Below are 11,273 nucleotides of genomic sequence, written 5' to 3'. Positions count from 1 at the left end.
AGCATATAGAGAAGACAAAAATTATTTACAGCACCCAGAGATTTCATAAAAAGACTACCATCTAAGTATTATAATATGCAAAATGTCCAGAAAGTGTAGTTCAGTTATTTCCATGCTCTAGGCTTATTCTCTTTCCAATAAAATGAACAAGATATGTTTGTAACTAATCAGAGAAATCCTACAGAGCATTTAGGTCTCATATCCTGAAAAGCACATAATTCCTAGGCTATCCTCCTCAAATCCATGAAGTTATGTAAAAAGTTTGGCTCATTGAATGCCAGCTTGGAAGGGACATCACCTCTTTAAGAGATCTATCCCATCTATAAAATCCACATACCTATATTTTTCTGTTAAAACTGCATGATTCCTACCAAACTACCCACATCAGTGATCACACTGGAGATCACAGTTCTCATTAAGGAAACCAGGGAAATACTTTTAAAGCTCATTCAGAACTTATAAAACGTGCATTTGAAAATCTTTTGAACATTACAACAACAACAAAAAAAAAAAAAAAGGCAGCTACCAGGATTTTAAACATGTAATAGCATTGCTCCTCTCACACCATTAGCAATAAAATTAACATCCAGGGGTTATCTATTGCAACTGTCAAGCAGCAGCAGTGATATCTCTTAGCCAGCAGGTTTGCAAACTCTCTTCCTGTTCCAGGCAGTATTGAAAGTTCTTGACTAAGGAGCCCACCTGCCCATCAGAATCATCATTTAACTCTCTCTTCAGGGTATGGCACAGTGTGCTTCCTCCTGCAGGAGGAAAGGATTCTCTAATGTAATAGTCTTCATCACAACAAATATGTGAGCCTGAACAAATTTTCTCAGACACAGCTGCTTCTAGGGTATCTTGGCATTTGAGTAGATGATTTGCAGAAATTCCACTGGGAAGGAGGTACTTTAGAGGCTGCCAGGGAGTGTGATAGGGCCAGAAGAAGAGTGAAGAGGCACAGCTGTGACAGCTGAAAGCAGGATAAGCTGCCACTGATCTGTTTCTATGCTTATCACAACACCCATTAATCAATTCCAATCACAGCAGGCCCACCAACTAAACTATACTCCACCTCTCAAAAACTGACTACTCAGCCTTGTAATCTTCCTGAAAAATTGTTCATCTGAAAAAACATCAGAGGAGTGCGGTGTTATTTATTTTATTTTCAAAAACCTATTATATTTACTTTTTTTTTTAATTGAGCAACAGTCAAAACATCCACAGGCCTTGATTATCAAAACGGTTCAAAATTTTATATGGATTTTTTCGGTGCGTAATTTTAAATTAAATAATTTCTCTTTTCCTTTCTCTAAGTTATACCATAGATGTAAATTTTAGTAAACTTGAGATCAACAGTAACCTGCAGTACTGTATCCTTAAAACAACCTAGAATATAAATAGTTTTTACCCTATCTTTTAAAAATAATCCCTTTTCACATATAGTTCTTCATTAAAAAATATAGAATTACATTAAAAATGCAGACTACATAAATACATAGAATGCATCAAATTTCACTAACTGAAATATAAGGTGTTACATTTTGACTCATGGTAGATTTCCTATTATTTTTATAATTTGCTGTAATAAGTTTACTTCCCATTGACATTATTGCTACCATGAATTTGAGTTTTATTCTAAGCTGAGGGGACCCCACGGACTGGGTATCTCCAGCTCACCTGATGTGCAAATTCTGCAAGTTTTGAAGGCTTAGGGAGCAGTCCAGTTTCTTCAGGACTTAAGTTGCAGTAATATTTGTTCACTAGACCAAGTGAGCAGGCAGTTCTCCAGTTTGCTTGCTCGTTCACCCATTTTCTAGTCCTTGCTGCATGTGGTTCATGCTTTTGTCAGCCTCAGGCCTGTTCACACCAAAAAGCTGCAGTTTCAGACGTCGTAACATCAGTGAATTAGAAGCAGAACAAGGAAAACTGCAAGTTCACCATGTTAAAGGATAGCAAGAGAACACATTTTCAGAGATTTTGGAAATCTACCTTTAAAGGTGCCGATGAGAGCTGCTGGAGGAGGAGCAGCAGTCCCCGAGCGCGTGGCCGCAGCACACGGTGTCACACAGCCCGTGGTGACAGGCCACAAGTGTCGAACTCAACCTTGCATCAAAGAAAGCACTTCAGCACGAGCCTGCCTACTTCAAGCTACCACTTAGAAGGATTAAGTGCACTTTGTGTATCTCTTTGCAGTCTCAGTTTCAACCTTGCAAGGGGGTTTTCAGAATAACCAAACAGAGTTGGAAGCCAGAGTCCCTTTACTATCTAATGGTATTTATGCACCCACAGAATGTGGCAGGTTTTGCAAACCCTCCCATTATGATACACCACTTCAGCAGCTTTCATATTTATGCAGCTGTCACACCGTTGAATAACTGTATTCTCTTTTAAAGAGCTGTGTACTGTAAGAGTGGTATGAGTTTACAAGAACTAGATGCCTGTTGTGGCATTTGTAGAATTTTCTAATTTCCATAGAATGGCATTGCTATATCAAGGATTACATTACAAATGTACCTTTTCAAAAGGTGTATTTGCCCAGGGTTGCTATTGTTTACACAGCATCAACAGTTTTAAAGTTGATCCACAAGCAAAAGAAAGAGCTTAGCATAATTACTGCATTACAACACAGAACATCAAGCACAATTTATACTACTCATTTAAGGGAGCAGCAGTCCACAATTACCACTGGCACGGAACTTGCTTAGCTTTTGAATTCTACCCTTTATTTAATAGGATGGTATCAACTATCTAAATGTCAAGCAAAGTCTTTCATGCCCATTTTAAATCTAATTTATTACCAGAATTCTGAAAATTCCTATATGCTGTTCATGTGACGCGTGTTATCATGTAATAGCATAAGATCTGTTTTTAGGTTTTCTTTTTCTTTTTGGCAAATAGATGGCTATGCTGTATTTGCTTTACAGAATGGACACAGTAAACATGCTGTGGAAATTCTGAATTTAGAATCAAATCATGTAAGTCATATGATACTTTTAACTAAAAAGGCTATTTATTCTAATATACACTATCTTCCTACCTTTAGTCATATTCATCATATTGGAGATTTAAGGATTTTTTTCTCCTCCCTTCAAACAGATAGAACTCATTCTTCTTCTAGATGGCATTTCTAGGAACAATAGCATCATTTAAAAATAGCGTCTGTATAAAATAAAAGAATTTTAATTCTCAGGCCCTGAAATAGTTTACAAATTCAATCCCTCCTCTTCTCCCCTATGTTTTCAGGTCTAAAGTCCTTGGGAAATAAATTTCCTCTAAAATGGGAAACTTCCTACCAAATAATGAGCATTTATAAAATCTAAATAATAGCAAACATCTTTACCTAAGCAAACTCCTGATGCAGCCTCTGCATTACTGATCTAAAAAAGCTTTTCAAACTTTCAATTTGATTTACTCTTACAATCTGATTTTGCATTTACATTATAATAGAAAAGTCAATACATTTCTCATGCAAAAATTAACAAGAAAGTCAAGGGGCAAAAATCATCTTCCAGTGGGCAAAGTACAGGTTAAGAAAGTACAGGCACCATCAACTTAGAACTAAGCATCCCATGAAGATGGAGTAGACTGGTGTGCTCTGGATATAGTGACATTTAAGAGTACAGAAATAACACAAAACAAATATGTGTACACCCATAAAAATGTGTTTACTCTTCATTTATAAAAATATACTAGCACAGAAATCCATCGCAGGCTATACTTAGAAAAACTGAACAGGAATATGAAAACGAAAAGCATTTTAGTGACTTCTTTGTTAATAAAAAGAGCACTGCAACTGTCAAAAGAAATATACGTGACTCCCAATTTGTGAAAACAAATACTCAAATGTTACAACTGGTACATGTGACTGCCAAAATAAAATTATCTTATTCAACGCAAAAGTGAACTTTGTACATTCAGTTATATTTTAAATTCCATAGTGATAAAAGTACATCCTACTGTGACTGTACATCCCAGAAAGAAATGGGAAATGGTCCTGGTGCACTGCATTGCCTATGACTTATTAATTTCCTGTTGAAAATCCCTAGCAGATGATTCCTTCCTTACAAAAGACATAGGAAATTAAGACATTTCATAACGGGAATTTCTGCTAAGCAGTAATCACCTCAAGCAACTGTAAAAGATATCCCCATCCTGCTAAAATACATGGCTCCCACATTCTAACATTTAGAAAAGGCAGAGAAATATTTCAGTCCAATTGCACCTTAACTTCAAAGAAATTTTGCAATTTAAGCCACAAGAACCTCTAGGTTTGTTTGTTTGTATTTAATGTTTGCTGTTGCCAAAATACTGTGATGAATTTCAATACTGTTTACAAAACAGTTTTCTAGAAACTGTGAACGACAAATTCCTCAAGGATTTCTTCTTCCATATGTAGAATCCTATTTTCCTCTAAAAGCCCAGTTATCTGAGGGTTGAGGAGAACTGTTGGCTAACACACAATGTTTGTGAAGAACACATCACTGATGTCTTCACTTCTCTTAGCAGAGGATGCTGTAAATGCCCTCTCAGGACAGCAGCGCTGCCTTAAAGCACAGAGCAGAGAATGATCTTTATTCCCTGGACAGCAGAGCCTACAAATAGAGGGTTGCCAGTGCAATGTGTCAGAAATGTGTTTCATGTATTGTATATCTTAGTGAAGCCTCATCTTTCCTGGACCACAGCTGCAAGCTAATAGCATGGAAGTCTAGTCTCAAGCAGAGAGGAAAGAGGCCGTTAAATGTCAGATTAAAAAGCAGGTCCCACAAGAGTTCCAGGCACTGTAAGAACAGTCACACATGTTCATCTAATGTCAATATTAAAAAGCATGGGCAGGCAAAACTGCAGGGCTGACCTAAGGCAGTGCTCCTAAGCTCAAGGGATAAAGCCTACTTTCTCTGTTACTTTATACCAGGATGTCTGTCTCTTCCCAGGCTGTAGTTCACAAAGCTCCTTTACAGAGCTGTAATGGTATCTATGCCAAGGGTGCACTACATTAATATTTGAATTCTTAAAACAACTTATACATAGTCTATTCCCTAGAGGTTAAAGAATACCACCTCAGCTAAGCAGATCCCCACAAAGTTAAGAGGCTATTTCTTCAATAAGATCTGTTTATAAGCAGATCATCCATTTGCTTTGCAACTGAGCAATAGGAACCACCTAACCTATTTGAATACTTTCTCCTCCATCTTTTGAATGACAAAGAGTTTCTCACCTTTTCAAAGCACTTTGAAATCTATTAGATGAGGAACACTGTAGATTTTCATGCAGTTCCAGCTGCAGAACAGGAGACAGTTCTAACATGACTCAATAGCAGCTGAAGTGGAGAGGTCAAGCTGCAGCTATTATGGTCCAAGTATCCTAATATTCTGCTAAGAGAAATCCTCTTTTTAAAATATATATATTAAGTAAAGTACCTACTTCTGTCTTTCTAAAAACCAAATCAAACAAAAATCCCCACAAAAACCAAACAAACAAAAACCAAAAACCAAACAAACAAAACCCAAAAAAACCCACACAACTTTAGTGCAAGATTTGATACATACATCAGGAGATGTATCCAATGTTGGTCTTACTGATCTGTCTGCAAAACATAATATTTCATAGTGCTTATTATTTGAAAAACAAATTGGGTTTTAGGTTGGTTGGTTTGGGTATCTTTATAGAGATTAGACAGCTTTAAAACCATTGCTTTAACTCCACATGTACTTGTGGCAGGGGCTAACTCCTTTATTCCACTGCAATGCCACTGAAATGCAGACAAAACAGTTCTGGAAGAATTCTATGCTATCAAGACAAAGCTAATAAAATAGTTACTAAACCTGTGGTCTAAGTTTTTTAAGTACAATAACTGCCAGGTTGGATTGCCTCATACCAATTTTTATGTTCTTATTGGAAAGGTGAGATTGCACATATATGTGGATTGCTCATTAAACAAAGACTTAAAAAAAAAAAAAAATTCCTCCTCTCCATCTGATTTACAACCTCACTCTCACATGAAGCATAGTCCGATCTAGAGGAAAGACAAGTATAGTTTATCTTAGATCTTCTTAGACTTTTGGATACAGTCTGAAATTATGATGTAAGACATGCTAACAAGCACTGGGGATTATTTTAAACAGGGGACAGAAGAGTTACTAAATAAATAATTCTTAAGAATTGAGTGTCTCTGCAGACATTAAGAGGTTTTCCCAATAACATGTCTCATACTCAATGCTAACATAAACATTAAGAAACCTTGGTTTTACAATTTGAACACATTTACAACAATTCTATTTACCAACTTTACCTGTTAAAACCAAAAAGATCTTAAGATATTTCTTACCTACCAGTTACAATAGGAAATTCCAAGTCAGAATTTCTAAAATCAGAATTTCAGAGTTCCCTTTTGAATTTCATTCTCAACCCATATGTGACTTGTAGAAGACACAAGGGGGAATAATGGAATGACCCAAGGCCCTGTGCAGAAAAACATTAGTTTATTTATAGGCATCTTGGTAATTAGAAGTGGCTTCAGAATGAAGTCACACTGGCATAAAATTTGCTTTACTAGCCATAATTTCTCCTAGCTTTACATATCCCATTATTAAACCTGAGCTTTTTATTTTTCTGTGCTGTTCATGTGAACATGACAGGAAAAGCTATTCCTTAAGACTGCTTATAGAGTTAGGCACGCTGTTTTTGAAATTTACTCCAGATTTTGATAAAAATTATTATTGTACTGTATTATGCGCAAGCAAAATTAGATGCTTCTTTTTCTTAATAAGAACTTTTAAGAAAATTAAAATTTAATCTAACAACGCGAAAAATAAGCGTGAGATAAGAGATATTTTTGTGCATACATTGCAGCGATGCTTTAAGCTGTGACACAGTCAATGAAGGGGTTACGCAGCAGGGAGTTGTTCCCGGGCTCCGCAGCGGAGTTTTCCTCGCCTTGGGCAGCAGCGCCATCCAGCGGCCGCGCGGGAGCACCGCAGCCCAGCGCCGCAGCCCTGGCGCGGCTCCATCCCCTGCGCTCCTCCAGCTCCCGAGCCGGGCAGGGAAAACTCCGCAGCCAACACCATCCTGCCCGGGAAACACGAAAGTCATGGGCGGCGGGACTTGTCTAAACTAAGAGGACAAAATCCACAGCTATAAAAGTGCACACGTTTTCACTACCATCCGTGTTTTTCTGAGAATGCTGTTCAGGGATGGTGCTGGCAAGCAGGAGAATGAAAACTGCTGAGAGAATTATAAAGTGTTAATAAATGGGAAATGGTTTTGGATAGAGTTACACAGTCAGCCCTGGCAGTGAGACTTTCCCCAGTTGCTATGGGGGTGTTTCATCAGCATCATCTTCCTGGCTAGGTGCCCCAGAACACAATCCCACAAGGACAGAGGTGAGCCACTCTAGCTCATTTTGAAAGATACCTGAAGGAATATTTTTTTATGTTGTTTGTGGTGCTTGCTGTTGATGAAGCATTAGCTCAGAAGATCTCTGGTTTGTTCTGTTTTCACTGTAATAACCAAATCATATAAATATTGATTCAATTACATAAACTGTTTCCTGTCCTAGAAGCCAATGCTACTCATGAACATAAACATACTAAGACAACGAGAACAAACAAACAAAAATAGGCTAGGAAAAAATTCAAGAAAAAAAAAATCTTGTTACCTGTACCAATTCCAGGTCATAAAAAGAGCATAAAACAAAGAAAAGTCAGCAATTTGGGTTAATATTAATTTTTTTAAATACAGAAAAATTAAAAATCAAGACTTAAAAAAAAAAAAGCATAGTTCTTTCTTGGGAAAAAGCATAAACCCTCTCAGATCCTACCAAAAGCTAGGAAGGGAATTAAAGTACTGTCCTAAAATAATAATATAAAAACCCCCCAAAACTTAACAAAGCAAAAACCTACCTTGAAATCATAAGAGCTGCAAAACATACAAAAGTGACAGGACTCATCAAATCACAGTATTTTCACTTAAATGAAGAATGAGAAAAAATTTCCTATCCAAAAATAACAGGTTGTATTTGCAGAGGTAAATCAGATGTAGTCTCCTCTTCTGCCTGCAGATGCCATTACTGGATCAAATTAAATCTAAACTGCAGCTTGCTGTTTTCCTTCATCTAGAATTTTCAAGCAAGTACCAGAAGATTTTATTTATCCTTAATTTCTAAGACTAATACACTAATACACATTCTTTAAAAAGCATAGCTAGACCACACTTTCTTCTAAAACCTCATTTACAGACAACGTGTCTCAATAAAGATAGGCTAACTGGTACTCTCAGAATCATTATGCCTTTTTATTAATTAGTACTGTTTTTAAAATAAAGTATGGAAATTAATAACTATTTCATATTCATTTCTTAAAGTGATTTCTATTGTAAAGAGAATGTATTTAATTGGTTAGATTTTTCTTAGTTTCACATTTTCAAATTAAACTAGGGTACAGCAGTCTGAGTATCCTGTCTCCCCACTTTACATTTAAATTAAAACAAAGCCCCTCCTCCTTTTATGTCAGTCATTAAACCCTTGCGTCAAGTACCTATAGTTCTAATTACTTTTTACCTAAAAGCTGACTGAAGAAATATTTCCTGGAGGAAAAAGAGAAGAAAAACAAAACAAAACAAAACAAACAAACAAACAAAAAAAAAGCAACCCCAACAAAACCCCCACACCAACCCACAAATCACAGATTACATCAATTCATATAACAAAGTAAATTCATCACAACTGCAGAAAACAATACATCTCAGTCAGGTGTCTAAACATTTCTTCACTTCCCACTCCTCCCACATGTTCCTGACTGTTCATTCAGTTTCTCTCAGTGTCATGGTGCTGAAGGCTGTAGATTTAAGAACCCCAAAGCCTTTGGAGACCAAATTTAGTGCTTTCAGCAGAAGCATGACTTCAGCTACTGAGTAAGTTTCAGCCTGAACCACAAAAGTTCTATCTGTATAAGTGTGTGTGAATGGTTCTACAGGCATTTGTGGCTGTGGATGAAGAAACAGTAGCTAGAAAACAGCAGCCAAAAAGAGGCAGTGTACATGCTGAGGTGCCTGGCACATCAAAGTCTCATCAAAGCCAATCTGAGCCTCCACCTCAGAGTCAGGAGCTCACAGTTGTTGCTCCAGCCTTGTAACCATGAGTGATTTTTGTGTGTGGGTGCAAGTGTGAAGGAGTAAGTGGAAGTACCATGTGAACAATTACCTGCTGGAAGTAAACATCTTAATTCCATTAATAACCATTAGCAAAAGTTGTTTTAATAAATATTGGTTGTGATGCCAGTTCCTTGGTATTGATAATTTCTAGATACACTAGCCTATAGTTATAAATACACCTCACCTTATAGTATGTTACATCCATAGAAGGCTGGGGCCTCAGCTAGGCGTGTTGATGTGTTAATGCAGCACGGTGTGAGAGCTCACTGCTGATCTATGGGCACTCTATGGATCGTGAGAATGAGGCACCTCAGTGATGTATAACTGCAACAAGGGCACCAAGCTGAAGAAAACACTAGCAGAAGTAGGTTTTGTCAACATCTTACTCTAAAAGAATGCATTAACAATGGAAGGAAGAGAGGGACTGATTAGACACAGTTGGTTAGCACAGAGATGAAGAAAAAGCAAACAAAAAAACAACAAAAAAACCCCAAAATAACAAACCCCAACTGAGCAGAAGGAAGTTATTGGCACATTTGCACTTACCCTGCAAAAGCTAAATTTCATTATAAACATGGCTTTCCAATACCTCAGTTAAAAGTCTATCAAAAACCCATTAGTTTGCATGGTCACTTCCCGAGTTTCCAAAATGCTAAAAACTCAAAGTCATTTTGAGCTTTAAGTTTGTGGGAAAACTTCATTTTCAATTACAGAAAGGGAAAAAAAAAATCTCATAACAATACAGAGCTACAAATCTCAATATGTTTTCTGAGCAATGCTTATTATTAAATACAAGAACAAAAGCTAACATGATTAATCATGTGAGCAGGTGGAATATCACTAACACCTGAATGTAATTTTGCAATGAAAACTTGGCATAACACCATAATCTTCACTAGCAGATATTGAAAGGTTCAATTGAAAGATATTGACTGTTCCGACATCAATAGACATAGATTAGTTCATGAGCACTCAGTGTATAGATGTGTGCTGTTAGTTGAGGGAAGTTAATGTGTCTTGGTAGAGGAAAGAAATTTTCTGGTTTGTTCCTCTTGTGAACTACAGAAAACACCTCTTATTAACATTTCATATTTTGACACTACAATATTTCTGAGCAAGAAAGCAATACTCTCAGTGACAAAGGAAGATCTCAAAGTCAACTGAAGAAAATTAACAAAGAATTTACAGTTTGAGTTGCAAAAATCAGTGATCAGGTACATGATATAGTTTTACTCTTTACATTTCCCATGCTTAGATACACAACACAGAAGAACAGCTACATTTTAAAAACTTCAGGCAAATACAAAATAACACATTTACACAAGTAGAAATATATCAGGCTTCTCTTCATTTTTAAAGTATAAAAAGCTGAACAGCTGAATAGACTTTCTTTACCCTTGAGCAAACTTGCAAAGGCCTTTACAGTAAGAAAGCAATTAAACATCACACCTTATGTGAGAGGGAAATTCGCTGCAAAAAAAGTGCTGTGTGTTTTTGGTGGCAGGTCTGCACCGCTAAACACTTTTTGGGAAAGTACTACAGTGCACTACTCTTCAGAAAATACATATGTGGGTTACTGGAGCAACATAATTGCCTTCCCCATTTCCTCTGCATCAGAAAAGCACAAAACCACTGAATAACAGCATCAATTATAACTAAAAATTTCAAAAGGAAATTATGATTAATTCCACTGCAGTCTGTTCACATAAATGAGTTCCAAGAGCCTTACATGTCTTCAAAGACTGAAATTTTCAAGATGTTGAACATCTTCCCTAAGAAGGAGAGATTACAGCCATGAATATCCACCATGGAAGCTGTGCTGGTTTTGGCTTAAGTGGGAATAATTTTTTTCAAGGTGGCTTGTATACAACAATTATTTGGATTTGTGCTGAACACAATGATAAAATAGAGGGGTTTTTTTATTATTATTGCTGAGCAGAAGTTGAAAAAGCCAAGGCCTTTTCTGCTTCTTGCACTGCATGCTGATGAAGAAGCTGGAGGTGCTTGGGAAGTGGGGAGGACACAGCTGCAATATTGTAGACCATGTGACATCAAGTTCAGTATACAGAGGGGAAGAAGAAATGGGAGAACATTCAGAGTGATGGCACTTGTCTTCCCAAGTAACC

Source organism: Taeniopygia guttata, chromosome 8, assembly GCF_048771995.1.
Source record: "Taeniopygia guttata chromosome 8, bTaeGut7.mat, whole genome shotgun sequence".
In the NCBI taxonomy this organism is placed as follows: domain Eukaryota; kingdom Metazoa; phylum Chordata; class Aves; order Passeriformes; family Estrildidae; genus Taeniopygia; species Taeniopygia guttata.
The sequence above is the reverse complement of the archived record's forward strand: the minus strand, read 5'-3'. Positions refer to the sequence as shown.